Source organism: Poromitra crassiceps, assembly GCF_964638095.1.
Source record: "Poromitra crassiceps genome assembly, chromosome: 20".
NCBI lineage: Eukaryota > Metazoa > Chordata > Actinopteri > Beryciformes > Melamphaidae > Poromitra > Poromitra crassiceps.
In genome coordinates, this window is record NC_139637.1 from 19026287 (window position 1) to 19042329 (window position 16043).

The window sequence follows — 16043 nt, forward strand, 5'->3', positions numbered from 1 at the left end:
AGTTCAATAATGTCATGGCGCACCATCTGGAGTTAGCATGTGTATCCACTAGGTGGCAGTAGCACACAGATGTTTGAGGTAGTCGCATACATTAGCATACAGAAAACTACCTTTGATATAATAACACAATTAGCAAAGAAAAGCCTTTCACAATCAGTTGATATCTTTGGCAGTTGCAGTTGATATCTTTGGCAGTTGCAGTTGATATATTTGGCAGTTGAGTTATCAGTGATAAGTCAGACAAAGCCAGACTGGGGGTATTTCAGTTTGCTGCAACATTTGCATTTTTTTTTTTATCATGGATATCATGTCATGAGTTCATGTTCAATTAACCTCCAGCAGTCGTCACCAGCCTTTTCTTCTAACACTCCTTCCTTATCTACATATAATAACAAACAGGACAAATTCCATATTAAAAAAATATTTCTGAAAAAAACATTATCTGCGTCTTGTAACCCCTAGATTGGATCTTTTGCAAATAACTAAAATTAATATCCTCCAAGAGCCATCAGATAGGGAAGGGGGGTTTTCAAAGTCTGAGACCATGGGCCTCCCCTCCTGGACAAAGGTTCCTCCCCCTTAGTTTACTTGCTTAGTTTCACAAAATTCTTGGATGCCGTTACAAAAAATCTCCCAAACTGCTGTATCTCTCTGAACCATCTCTTTAACCAAATCATGCACATTTAGACTATTCTATCTATGTGATTGCATCACTTTTGATAGCTAATGTAATAGCTAATGTGAAGGAAAAAAATCACTTCCATTCACTGAACCTCCCCTGAAACCTCTGGGCTAATAGTTGATCATTCACGAACTCACATAGAGATACACGCTGTAAAAACTGAAGTTAAATATCTCTTCAAACCACCATTTGCCATTCCTTCGTAATATATGGATTTGAGTAGGAAACACTCCGCCAATTTTCAATGCTGTGTTATTTTGCACATAATCTCACACATATCTGAAAAATGTCAACAGTTTTGCAGACATTCATTGCAGACCGAGATCAATCAAGTTGTGGACCAGTGATGTCATTTGTGCATGAATGACATCACTGGTCCACAACTGCACTCAAATCAACTCTCAATAACTGTCAAACTAAATGAATGTCTGCAAAACTGTTGACATTTGTCAGACATGTGTGAGATTATGTGCAAAATAACACAGTGTTCCTATTAATGGCTTGTGTCCTCTCAAGTTTTTTTTGCGCGAGACATTCTCTGTCAATAAAAACATCAACAAGCCACATCCTCTATCTCCCCGTCCCGGTTGGGTTTCAGCTGTGGTCTCTGGAAAGCAGTTGAAGCGAGAGAAACACAAACAGGATCGGCCTGGCCAGGCTTTCCAGATCTTCCACAAACAGATCCAAAGCAGCCCCAGACACACGCAGAGACGAGTGCTGAATGCATTTATTCCCCTGGATGGAGCCCAATAATGGTGACGCACTTCACCTCCCCGGCACGTAGCTAAGATATGAAATTTAAATTGTGTCAGTTGAACATGAGCACAGCAGCTGTTACACGAGCACAGTTAGGGCACGTGTCTCTGATTAATTTATGTAAATGAAGCGTGAGCCGTGACGGCGCACATAACCCCAAATCCCCCCCACGACCCCTTTCATCCCTGCTCCTTCCAAACCCCACCCCCACCACACATGTCTCTCGCCCCCTTTCATCCCCCTCCAAACCCCCTCTCTGACCCCCCCGGGCGTCCCACCCTCTCCTGTCCCATTAGAATTGGAGATGTTGGCTCCATCTCTCCTGAGGAAACGTACGCCATCCATCATCTCTCCTCTCCCCTTTTGTCCAGCGCTCACCCCCGCGTCCCTTTTCCTAACAATAAGAGATGAGGGCTTCGGGGGGCGGGCGGACGCGGCCCTCCGAGCGTCAGCTTGGAGTCAATCTGGTGCGCTAAAACCCGTCGACAGGCGCGGCGATACGCCCTCCGACAAACGGCCCCAACGGCGGATCTCGAACCAGCCTAGTCCAGCAGCACATCTCCTGTCTGACGTCCCAACAAAAGACAGACTCCACCCAGCAGCGAGCGCTTGCCGACATTGGACGCCAACGCCTCATCAGACTGACGGCAGCTCAAAGAGACTTGTCAGAGAGTGCTTTGTCAGCCTTCATCGTCCCCACTCGTTTGCCGTGTCACTTCAGTTCAGTCGATTCAGTCGGCTTTAGTGATTCTGACTGAGTGACCTGCTTCTTGCGATTCCAGCGTGATGTGTGTGCTCCTCCATAGCCTGGCAAGCGAGGCCTCTCTCAAGTTTCCCTTTCATCTCTTCACATAACCGTGTTAGAGCTTACTCAGCTGAGGCGAGACCGCAGGGAAGAGACACCGAGATAGAGAGAGGGATACAGTAGAGCCGTCTTCACACATGCGTACAGGAACATTGCCTGTAAATCAATAGCGGCTATTTCCCGGAATTTCCCTTCACACCTGAGGGATCACATGTGTAAAAATCGGCAAAACTCAGATGGTGAAATAAGTTCGCTTGTCACACAATAAATCACACTCGTTTGACTTAAGAGGGCATGTATGTTGTATCCTTCACATTCGCTAACCAGTCTTTGAACTGAAATCTTTGAAGAAGTTGGGATATCCCTGTCGGAGAGATATAGCCTGGTTTATCCGTTCACCTGCGTCGCGTTGAAGCACTTTTTACAGACTGGCTTCGTTTGATGTGTCCAGGGGCTTGCCTTCGCCGTCGGCAAAATAAGCAAAATACTTCCACATTTCGCTTCGTGCATCTGCTTTCTCTACAAGCGTTGGGCGGCTTGCAAGACTCTCAGAACAAGCCGCTGCCATTTTCGCTGTGTCTGTCCTGTGTGTCGGGCTGCTGCGGAGGACTGAAGGACTGGCCAGAGAGCGAGCAGAGAGGGGAGGGGGGCAAATCGGCACGCCCACACATGAAGCAGACATACCGCTCTTATCACAAGATCATTTCGCCAGTTTGCTTTGATGTGCGCAAATGATTAGATTGTGCACGCTGGAACGTTAAGCAACGTGTGCACACCTCGCCCATGAGAGAAGGACCGGCAACTGACTTGACATGTTTCACACTTGAGTCGCTCTGTCAGCATACCGGTCCTGTCACTATGTGTGAAAACGGCTTAGGAGAGAGAGAGATTGAGATAGAAGAGAGAGGAGCTGAGCTTCTACTTGTCCGTCATGAGAATGCTTCTGCATCAGATCTTTGAGGTGAATGTAGGTGGACAAGCAGCAAACAGTCTGCCTGTGTGTGGCCACACGTCCCAGGCGGCAAGCTTGGTGTTGGACAGATGAAGCCTATGTGGAAGTCATAAAATCGGTAGTTCCTCGTATGGCCACTTAAGGCTGGCTCCAAAAAAGAGTCGTTCCCTGTTCAACCCCATGTTAAAATGCCTGACTTTACCACAGGGTTAAACGTGTTTACAGCCTGGTTAAAAACACGGTTTTGGTCTATATAGCTAATTTGACCTTTCATGACAACTGTACAGGGGGTGAATTTTGGTATATATCTCACCTGTTTACAGTCAAATAGACGATAGAAAAGATGACGTTTTGGGCGTGATTGACAGGACTCTATGGGGAAACACCTGGTCTTGCGCCGTCTCGCGCGAGCTGCGCAAGAACGCCAAGATGGCGACGACCAAACTAAACTAGGCTTCAAAACGGTCCAAAAACCAGTGGGTGACGTGACGGTGACTCCGTCCATATGTTTTATACGGTCTATCTATCTGTGTGATGTCCATGTGTGTACATGAGGGTGTGTGTGGACTCATTTGAGTTTTTGGGAAGTGAGGACATTTTGGATGGTCCTTGTCTTCTCACACACCTTCAGAGTTGCTGTTTGAAGGTCAAGACTTGGGTTTAAGGGTTAGGTTAGTTGGCTTTAGGTTAGTGTAAGGGTTAGGGTCTAGGCTGAATGCATTATGTCAATGGATGTCCTCACTAAGACAGCTACAGTACAGTATACTGGTAGTGTGTGTGTGTGTGTGTGTGTGTGTGTGTGTGTGTGTGTGTGTGTGTTTGTGTTTGTGTGTGTGTTTGTGTGTGTGTGTGTGTGTGTGTGTGTGTGTGTGTGTGTGTGTGTGTGTGTGTGTGTGTGTGTGTGTGCGTGTGTGGCTTGTGCCGCTGCCTAACCAGGGTGTTTGTATCTGGCCTTGTCCTTCCTGTAGAGCTTGTTCTCCTTTTGGCTCCCTGCACCTTGGCACAGCACGGCCATGTGTGTGTGTGTGTGTGTGTGTGTGTGTGTGTGTGTGTGTGTGTGTGTGTGTGTGTGTGTGTGTGTGTGTGTGTGTGTGTGTGTGTGTGTGTGTGTGTGTGTGTGTGTGTGTGTGTGTGTGTGTGTGTGTGTGTTGGCACGTGAATTTGCATGATCGTCCGTCCCCTCTGCTACCACCCCTGAGGCATTGTGGGTAAGTGGGTCAGACTGCCATCACTCCCGGGCTAACGATGCAGGTCCTCTCTCCTCTTCCTCCTCTTCCTGCCTGCCTGCCATCCTGTGCTCTGCTCTCTGCCTGCCATCCTGAGCTCTGCTCTCTGCCTGCCATCCTGAGCTCTGCTCTCTACCTTAGGATGCTTACACTGCATAGATAACACATCACTCCTGTGTGTCCGCCATCAGTGTTGGGCAAGTTACTTTCAAAATGTAATATACTACACATTACTAGTTACTTTCATTTGAAAGTAATACGTTACTTTACAATATTACTGTCTGTGTAGAGTAACTCGTTACTTATTACACTACTTTTGCATTACTTTCACCAAAACAACAGCAGTAGCAGAATGACATCGCCGCCCCGGAACCATCCCGGAAAATAATGTCAACCGCCTTGAAGTCAGTGTAAACAATCCAAAATTCTAAATGTTATTCTTTTCCTTTGTTGTCACCATCTGTAGTGGTTATTTTCATAAAAACAGACGGTTTGATTAGGAAATGATTGTATCTTTATTTAAATATGTGCTTTGATTTCAAAAGAAATGCAACTCAATTTGTAACTTGAGTTACTTGACAAAGTAACTGGTATAATAGTACTGAAATCCTATAAGTAATACGTTATATTACTGAGTGACTGCTAAAAGTAATATATTACATGCAATATGTTACTTTTGTAATGAGTTACACCCAACACTGTCCGCCATACAGCCTACATCTCACTACCTGTTCTCTCACTACTACAGCGACAATTAGAACAACCTACTGGCACACATAATTATGGGTCATTTTAATAATTGTACTTCCTGCAGTGTATTTATAGGTATGTATGTGGCATATATATATTAATATGTGGATTGAAAGTAGAAAGTTGTTGAGCAGGCTGTCACGACCTCCGTGCCTCACATTCTCCTCATCAAGTGACCAACCATCCATTCATTCATTCACCCAGAGAAGCAGCCCTGTTTGTTGTTTCTATACTGATGACCTGGATAATAAGTGCCTGATCAGCACGGATGCTCCTCTTCCTTTGTTCTCTCTCTCCATCTCTCTCTCTCTTCCTCTCTCTCTCTCTCTCTCTCTCCATCTCTTCCTCTCTCTCTGTCTCTCTCTCTCTCTCCATCTCTCTTCCTCTCGCTCTCTCTCTCTCATTTCTTCCACTGATCAGGTTGGAAAGTGGAGGCCTGGTGAGGCATGATAACATTGTGTGTTGTGTTGTTGTAGATGGCGCTGGGTGAGGTGTCTCCCCCCCCCCCCCCCCCCCCCCCTCACGTTTGCCGGTTAGTGTGCCACTTCCCCCCAGTGTCCACTGGGGCGAAAGGGGTTAATTGTTGCTGTGCCCTTCGGGGCAGAGTGGCAGAGAGCAACACTTTTTCATCACAGGGACAGAAATAAGCCTGTCCACACACCCAAGGCAACAAGTATCATTGAATACCAATGTATAAATACTTCCTCTCTCTCTCTTAAATACCTTCTTCTCTAACGAAAGTCACAGGCAGAGAGGAAAGTCACGGATTAACTTTCATGGCAAAAGATAGGCATGAAATGTCATCACTCATTTCAACAATACAGACGTGACTTGAGCTCGACTACCGATCTTCCATGAGCAGTAAAACTGCTAAAGCGATGCTTTGCATATTGGCAACGAGAGATAACTGGCAAAGATAAAATAACAATGTGAACTTCGACTGCCTTTGTAAAGATGGTCGTTTGTGACTAATAAAGGCGGGTTTGTCCGTCCTTGTCTCCTTCATTGCGTCGCGTAAACTGCACAGAGCGCGCGCACACCGTGTTTACCGACCAGCTGGTCTGCGACGCCTCATACCGCGGGAAACCAAAGGGGCCGAGAGAGGAACAGATCACAACGTCGGTGAGTCACGCTTTCTCTGGACCGAGTGCTGCTCACTGCTGTGTGGATTTTGCTCTCAAGTTTTGAGTCATCACTTCCTTTATACCATTTTGGGCAAACAGGCGAACCCCATTGAGTCTCAATTAATGGGGGCCGTCTTTTCTAGCGCAGGCCCACTTTATGATAAGACAACATCTTGCCTAGAGCAGCTTTAAGACGCCACGCCATCACTTGAGTCATCAACTTTTAGCTGGACTTTTCCCTGACGTTTCTCCGTGCTCGGTTAGTATTCTGGTTGCGGTTGTTTGTGCTGGTTGTGGTTGGTTACCGGGGCAGCGGAGGGGTCCATTCCTTTTTATGCCCTGAGAGCTGCGGGCCTTCCTCTCTCTGTCGGCTGAGGATTCAGCTGCCATGATGGATCACCTGTGGACACAATACCGGGGGTCCCGACCCAACGGGGCGCCCAGCTCCACCCTAATTAACTTTATACCAATTAATCTACAGGACTGTTGCACTGCTCTGTCACCTCTGTCTGTTTTGTTTAGGGGCCTCCATCGCTCACGGTGAACGTGACAGGAATGGATCAGCTTCCCATCTAATTGGTGATAATGGATTTTCCTCTAAAGAAAAGAGACAAACGCGGGAATGTCGGTTGGTCGTTAGCTATTAGGAATCATGCTCACGACGGGACCCCGGGCTACCAATGTTTCTTTGTATTTTGTGTGATAATCCAGAGTCTTGGAGGTAGATAACAAGGTCAGGGGTGTCACGGTTATACGCTGTGTTCCCCTAAATGCTGTATTGATTGCGATAGTGAAGCAGAGGGGTCAAAGGGCACGAGCGCCTCAGAGGAACTAATGGAACAAATGAACTAAATCGGTGGTTCTCAAAGTGTGGTGGTGCGGGGAAACCCCAGAGGTCCTTGCTGCCGGGGGGTCCCCCCCCCCCCCCCCCCCCCCCAAAAAAAGGGGAATCATTTATTTTCACTATAATTCCATGATCCATAAGTAACACACTGACACTGTATGATTATTTTTGGTCATGTGTTTCTGTAATAAAACATCTAAAAGCAAAAATCTTATCAGATGGAGGACCCTGGGACAAACTCTGATCAGATCCGGGGTCTAATTTCTGTCATTCTAGGGGTCCTTGACAACACGTTTGAGAACCACTGATCTAAATTGCAGGGTTTTTATTCACCCTTAAATTAGAGTTGGATTGAGAAAGCGTACTCGTTCACCTCGGTGACATCAGTCCAAATGTGCATCGGGAGGAAGGCGTTTACATTGGCCCTGTTTACGCAAGCGAAAACTGTGGCTTCTTAATATCCAGCTTGAAATAGGATTCTAGCACAAGGAAGAATGATTCATTGTGTAAACAGACAAAATGTTGACCATGCAATCATGGTTTTGAAGTGAGTTTGATTATTTTAAACGTCACTCCGCAATGAAACATCATTTTTTTTCGTGATGGTATCTTTAGCACACTGTGAAACGAAACCATGGTTTTGAACGTAGCTCGGCGGCCCAACTTCTGGATGTGGCAGACCAAAGCTAGAACCAGATCCAGATTCATGTCTGCTTTCACAACTGACTACACAGCTCTGTTCAAAGCCAAATATGCAAAGTCACATGTTCACCAGTGCAAACAGGTCCACTATAATCACTTCCCTATTGGATTAGCGGTGTTTAGTAGTGTGCACAACGTGTGTCTAAACAGGTGCGCACACCTTCTGTCAGTTGGAACGAAAACAAGTGTCTGTGCCCCAGGGCTGTGTGTGTGTATGTGTGTGTGTGTGTGTGTGTGTGTGTGTGTCTGTGTGTGTCTGTGTGTGTCTGTGTGTGTCTGTGTGGTGTGTATGTCCAGGTAAGTGTGTGTATTTCTCTATTAAAACCTACTAACCTCGTTGTTGGTGTTGTAGTGCAAACACCACACATTCCATCATCAACCGCCACACAACATCATCCGCACACAATACAAACACTATGCATGCAAAGACTTTACATTCGACGTTATCCATCATTACACTGTGCTGTCGAGTCACGTTAAGGCTCGCGTGCGGTCACGCCGAGTTAGCAAGAGCGCCTCGTCCACAGTGCTCATCATGGCCAGGCAGGCACGTGTTGGCAGCCGCACGCACACACACACACACACACACACACACACACACACACACACACACACACACACACACACACAATCCCACCCTGGAAGAGAACCAAGAGTTCTCTGAGGAACGCCTATCCTGGTTTCCAAACAGGTGACCTGGAGAGAACGGCCTGAGGTGGTTTTGAGCTCTGTGAGACAAGTTGGATTCCTGCTTGCCAGAGTCACCCTCCTCCAACGTGTTGCAATGTTGTTGCTTCTTCATGTCAACCCCCCCCCCCCTCCTGATGAAACACTGTGAGAGCACGGACGCCTCCACTGACACACATGGATCCTATATAGGCGCTTGTGGGGTACGGCGAACTCACCCACCCGGTCCTGACGCCAAGTCTCTGTGTTTTTGCCCGTTGCCATGGGTTACGAGTTGCTGTTTCTTACCATTATACAATTTGGTGACAGCAGAGACAGCTGCCGGGACCAAAATAAAAAGAAATAATATATTATTTGGATTGGGAATCTGAAATTGTACCCTGCAAACATGATTTTGTTTGCGCCTCCCCAACCCCCCCCCCCCCACTCGTCTCTGCGTGTGTCCCAAATGTCTGTGGAAAAATGATACTAATGATAGTCTATGAATCTTCCACTGAAGAGTGAGAGTCATTGAGTGCGGATGAGGAGTGATTCTGTCCTGCTTGCTCACTGACAACCAGCCTGCTGTCCACGCCCACTGACTGCTGTCCACGCCCACTGACTGCTGTCCACGCCCACTGACTGCTGTCCACACCCACTGACTGCTGTCCACACCCACTGACTGCTGTCCACACCCACTGACTGCTGTCCACACCCACTGACTGCTGTCCACACCCACTGACTGCTGTCGACGCCCACTGACTCCTGTCCACACCCACTGACTGCTGTCCACACCCACTGACTGCTGTCCACACCCACTGACTGCTGTCCACACCCACTGACTCCTGTCCACACCCACTGACTGCAGAGACGATGCTCTCATCATCATGACACCCACTTTGCCCAGTTTCTTCACCTTCGTCCCTCCCACCTCATCCTGCCTGCTACTCTCTCCTCTATCTCACTTTACACTCCTCCTTTTTCCAACGGTGCAGATCTCTGAGCTCTGTCTCTGCTCTGTCTGTCCTATCTCTGAGCTCTGTCTCTGCTCTGTCTGTCCTATCTCTGAGCTCTGTCTCTGCTCTGTCTGTCCTATCTCTGAGCTCTGTCTCTGCTCTGTCTGTCCTATCTCTGAGCTCTGTCTCTGCTCTCTGCAGCTCATTGTATTCTGGCAAAAGGGGAAAGATTGTGTGATCATGACTCTCATGATTCCCACTGTCACCCTTTTGTATCATATCTGTTTAATCTCGCGTAGCGGCACCTTCAGCTGAAACGACGAAGGTCTGGAGAAATTCAAACATCTCTACGCCATGTCAGATAAAACCCAATTGCCTGCAAAGGGTAGGGGACTAGTAGGGGTGGCTTTCACTTTAGCATTTTGCTAGTTATTGCCATTATGCGCAGGGTGACTAATGTATTTATAGAAGACTACAAGCACATTGGAAGTTCATACACTTCCTTTATACATGGAAGTGACTATAGGGCTTTGCGGGTCATTTATGGAAATGAGCTACAACATAGAAGGTCTCTACTGGACGATTTGGTGATTAGTTATTCACCAATGTTTTCCGTCACTTGCCTTGAAACTGCACAATTGCACAATTAGGTGTTGAGTGGAACTGCTTTTGTGTGTGGAGAAAATGGCGCCAGTGGGGCTCGGTATCACTTGGAAGGACACTACGTCACCAGGGGTGCCCAAATTCTTTCCCATGAAGGGCCAAAACTCAATCTGGGTGGAGGGCCGAGGGCCAAAAATAAACGTTGTGGAATTACATTAAAATGTATTGTGTTTTATAGAAAATTAACATTCTAAATCTAAAATAACATTTCAATATAATAATCTACTTTTTATCTGTTTGGTAATTGTAATAATTTGCAATTGGTTATATATATTTAAAAAAACATCTGCATTTGTGGGGAGCTTAAACATTTAATCAGTAAACACCCAGTTAAAAACAGTTGTATTTTCCACCTTTGTAATCAAGAGATAAAGTTGACTTAATTCACAACTTGAAAAATCCTCAAGGTACTTTGAAAATCAGCTTTATTGTCCATCTTTTTTAAACAATTTGCCATGACAATTTGCAGGGATGCAATCTCAGGAGTGAACACAGTATCCGCAGCCACATTCAGACACTGTTTCACAAAGTCACCACATGAAAAAGCTTGTCCACCCTTTGCAATCAGTGCAGATATCTGATAACTTGCCCGAGTTGCATTCTGGATAAAAAATCAGGGAAAAAAGAAAAAGAAAAAAGAAAAAAAAAAAATCCCAAATCCGTGGCGGGCCAAAACAAACAGAGCAATTTGGGGCCCGCGGGCCAAGTTTGGCCCGCGGGCCCAAAATTGGTCAGCACTGCACTACACTGACTAGCAGGTGGAACCAGGGGGCATACTGTATATAACTTGCGTAGTGTGTTGCTGGTTAGAAAATGACTCTAGTGGCACTGGTCGTACAAAAAGCAAGGTACAGTTAGCTCACTATCCAAATAAAACAAGAGAATCGAGTCTTCATTTCAAATTTTTCATCCATTTGATATCTCACTCATTTGATTTACCCAAATAGTTTGTAACGTAACTCAAATTTACTCAGCGGAGTAGCTGCTAGATTGCAGGTAAGCTAACAATGGAAACTTGGAATGGAAACTGAAACACAGAAGGGCCATTCATTCATGAGGGCTTGTGCAATAATCCTATTTCAAACTCAGAAGTCAAGTGCAAAGGTCTTGTTATCCTCGTTTTTATGACAAGAACTTCTCCAGACCTCTAATGGGTAGAGGTGTGGCTTTGTTACTGTTTGCTAGATTGCATAAGAGGTGAGAGGGGTTGTTCAGTAGTATCAGAATATAGAAAATAGCATTGGCACAGCACATATCCCTATTTGAGGGATCAGCCAAGCAGCATTTTGGTAAACAAACCGCGTCACTGGGTGGCAACGGCAATGGAACCCTATGGAGCCTGAGTTTGCGCGTTTGACTCTAGCCGGCTGACGCTGTTTACATTTTAAAAACAAAATATAAGCGATGTGATGTGTATTATAGAGACAGTCCGCATGTCTGGGAACGCCCACAAAATGTTAAACGGCTGGCGCGCGAGTGGGGTAAAACCGCCCATATATCTCATGGGCTGACTCACCAAAAGACGGTGCTGCGGCTCTAAACTACATGTTTGGGGGTTCTAGAGCAGAACACAAGACGTCTGCTCAGATGTGTGTTTACTGCGGTGGTTAAATCCCCGATCGTGTCTGCCTGGGCTGGGCTATCAGCGAAATTCTAACTTTGCTGAATGGATAGAACGGGGGAATTTACCCCACCCTGACCCCGCCCCCAGGCTAACCCAGCGTCTATTGTGGGCGTTTCTAGAGCCTGTATGGGCGTTCCCAGACATGCGGACTGTCTCTATATAGTTTATGAGATATTAACGTTTGTTTGACACAACTCGTACTATTAACTGCCGCGGGGTTCCGGATTTCTGGGTGGCAAAGTGACGTCACGCTGATTCATCCTATTATCTCATCTCTACACTATCTCCTCTTAATACGAAAACAACAACTTTACTTTCGGCTTTGTGCATAGCGTCAGCTTGCATAACCTGCCAAAGCGATATTGTGGCTTATAAAGAGATCAGATTTGAAGGTGATAAGAGTAATAACTATAATGACAATTTATGATGTTGCTCGCCCGCGTTCTGCTCAGGTTCAGTGGGCGGGGCGCCAAGCAAGTTTAGTTTATGAGTGAGATATGGGAAAGATGATCAAATCCTAATCTCCTAATCACTATACCTCTCAGGGATGAGTCGACGCTTGCTTCTCATTCCTATTTGCACAGGGATCTGGGATATTAATAATTCATGTTGTGGTGAAGTGTCTCCACATGCGTATATAGCAGAGAGCCTGCGGGGGGGGGGGGGGGGGGGTGTCACTGCAGCAGTCCGGCGTGTGCCACACACTCTGCATCATCATCTGTCCCAGATTATGAGGGTCGAGGGGGGGTGACAGGGAGGGGAGGAAGCAGAAAATGACAGTGATGGGGTTGGGGGTTGTGGAGCGGTCGATGATGAGTGTGCTGATTTAATGGTGGGAGGGGGGGGGCGCTTTTGAGGGGCTATATGGGATACGTAGGCTATACATGTTAGATGAGGGTGGAAAAGTGTGACTGAGGGAGCAAGACGGTGAAATTGTCAACCTTGAAGGAGTGGATGAAAAAAATGAAAGCGAAGGAAAAATGGAGATGGTCGACTCTAGTGTGAGGAACCTTGGATGAGAGAGGGAATGGTGAGGAGGTCACAGATCAGTCACAGATGAGGAAGTGGTACTATGAGCCCCCACCCGCTCACTGGTTGTAGAACATCCTGGATGAGAGTCATTCAGTCATTATCGACTCTCTTCCCCCCATGGTGCCAGCCAGAACTCCATTGACGTTTGTATGACCACCAAACTGCAGAGGTTAACGAGGCAATCTTTTTACAGCTCCAAAAGACAAACGCAGAAAATGTCCATCAAATTTCTCCATACAGCATAATCCAAAGTGTTGGCAGTAGCTGTTACCCTGATTATAAAGAGTCCATATGGAGCAGGTTGACAGTGTTGATTATAAAGAGTCCATACAGAGCAGGTTGCCAGTGTTGATTATAAAGAGTCCACACGGAGCAGGTTGTCAGTGCTGATTATAAAGAGTCCACACGGAGCAGGTTGTCAGTGCTGATTATAAAGAGTCCATACGGAGCAGGTTGCCAGTGCTGATTATAAAGAGTCCATACGCAGCAGGTTGCCAGTGCTGATTATAAAGAGTCCATACGGAGCAGGTTGACAGTGCTGATTATAAAGAGTCCATATGGAGCAGGTTGACAGTGCTGATTATAAAGAGTCCATACAGAGCAGGTTGACAGTGCTGATTATAGAGTCCATACGGAGCAGGTTGGCAGTGCTGATTATAAAGAGTCCATACAGAGCAGGTTGCCAGTGCTGATTATAAAGAGTCCATACAGAGCAGGTTGTCAGTGCTGATTATAGAGTCCATACGGAGCAGGTTGACAGTGCTGATTATAAAGAGTCCATACGGAGCAGGTTGACAGTGTTGATTATAAAGAGTCCATACAGAGCAGGTTGCCAGTGCTGTTTATAAAGAGTCCATACGGAGCAGGTTGCCAGTGCTGATTATAAAGAGTCCATACGCAGCAGGTTGCCAGTGCTGATTATAAAGAGTCCATACGGAGCAGGTTGACAGTGCTGATTATAGAGTCCATACGGAGCAGGTTGGCAGTGCTGATTATAAAGAGTCCATACAGAGCAGGTTGACAGTTTTGATTATAAAGAGTCCATACGGAGCAGGTTGACAGTTTTGATTATAAAGAGTCCATACAGAGCAGGTTGTCAGTGCTGATTATAAAGAGTCCATACGGAGCAGGTTGACAGTGCTGATTATAAAGAGTCCATACGGAGCAGGTTGTCAGTGCTGATTATAAAGATTCCATACAGAGCAGGTTGACAGTGCTGATTATAAAGAGTCCATACGGAGCAGGTTGACAGTGCTGATTATAAAGATTCCATACAGAGCAGGTTGACAGTGCTGATTATAAAGATTCCATACAGAGCAGGTTGACAGTGCTGATTCTAAAGAGTCCATACAGAGCAGGTTGACAGTGCTGATTATAAAGAGTCCATACAGAGCAGGTTGACAGTGCTGATTATAAAGAGTCCATACAGAGCAGGTTGTCAGTGCTGATTATAAAGAGTCCATACGGAGCAGGTTGACAGTGCTGATTATAAAGAGTCCATACGGAGCAGGTTGTCAGTGCTGATTATAAAGATTCCATACAGAGCAGGTTGACAGTGCTGATTATAAAGAGTCCATACAGAGCAGGTTGACAGTGCTGATTATAGAGTCCATACAGAGCAGGTTGACAGTGCTGATTATAAAGAGTCCATACGGAGCAGGTTGCCAGTGCTGATTATAAAGAGTCCATACAGAGCAGGTTGACAGTGCTGATTATAGAGTCCATACAGAGCAGGTTGACAGTGCTGATTATAAAGAGTCCATATGGAGCAGGTTGCCAGTGTTGATTATAAAGAGTCCATACAGAGCAGGTTGTCAGTGTTGATTATAAAGAGTCCATACGGAGCAGGTTGTCAGTGCTGATTATAAAGAGTCCATACAGAGCAGGTTGACAGTGTTGATTATAAAGAGTCCATACAGAGCAGGTTGACAGTGTTCATTATAAAGAGTCCATACAGAGCAGGTTGACAGTGCTGATTATAAAGAGTCCATACGGAGCAGGTTGTCAGTGTTGATTATAAAGAGTCCATACAGAGCAGGTTGACAGTGTTGATTATAAAGAGTCCATACAGAGCAGGTTGACAGTGTTCATTATAAAGAGTCCATACAGAGCAGGTTGACAGTGCTGATTATAAAGAGTCCATACGGAGCAGGTTGTCAGTGTTGATTATAAAGAGTCCATACAGAGCAGGTTGTCAGTGCTGATTATAAAGAGTCCATACGGAGCAGGTTGCCAGTGCTGATGATAAAGAGTCCACACGGAGCAGGTTGTCAGTGCTGATTATAAAGAGTCCATACAGAGCAGGTTGACAGTGCTGATGATAAAGAGTCCATACGGAGCAGGTTGCCAGTGCTGATGATAAAGAGTCCACACGGAGCAGGTTGACAGTGCTGATTATAAAGAGTCCATACGGAGCAGGTTGTCAGTGCTGATTATAAAGAGTCCACACGGAGCAGGTTGTCAGTGCTGATTATAGAGAGTCCATACAGAGCAGGTTGACAGTGCTGATGATAAAGAGTCCACACGGAGCAGGTTGTCAGTGTTGATTATAAAGAGTCCATACGGAGCAGGTTGACAGTGCTGATTATAAAGAGTCCATACAGAGCAGGTTGTCAGTGCTGATTATAAAGAGTCCATACAGAGCAGGTTGACAGTGTTGATTATAAAGAGTCCATACAGAGCAGGTTGACAGTGTTCATTATAAAGAGTCCATACAGAGCAGGTTGACAGTGCTGATTATAAAGAGTCCATACAGAGCAGGTTGCCAGTGCTGATTATAAAGAGTCCATACGGAGCAGGTTGACAGTGCTGATTATAAAGAGTCCATACAGAGCAGGTTGACAGTGCTGATTATAGAGTCCATACGGAGCAGGTTGGCAGTGCTGATTATAAAGAGTCCATACAGAGCAGGTTGACAGTGCTGATTATAGAGTCCTTACAGAGCAGGTTGACAGTGCTGATTATAAAGAGTCCATACGGAGCAGGTTGACAGTGTTGATTATAAAGAGTCCATACAGAGCAGGTTGTCAGTGCTGATTATAAAGAGTCCATACGGAGCAGGTTGACAGTGCTGATTATAAAGAGTCCATACGGAGCAGGTTGTCAGTGCTGATTATAAAGATTCCATACAGAGCAGGTTGACAGTGCTGATTATAAAGAGTCCATACGGAGCAGGTTGACAGTGCTGATTATAAAGAGTCCATACGGAGCAGGTTGACAGTGCTGATGATAAAGAGTCCACACGGAGCAGGTTGACAGTGC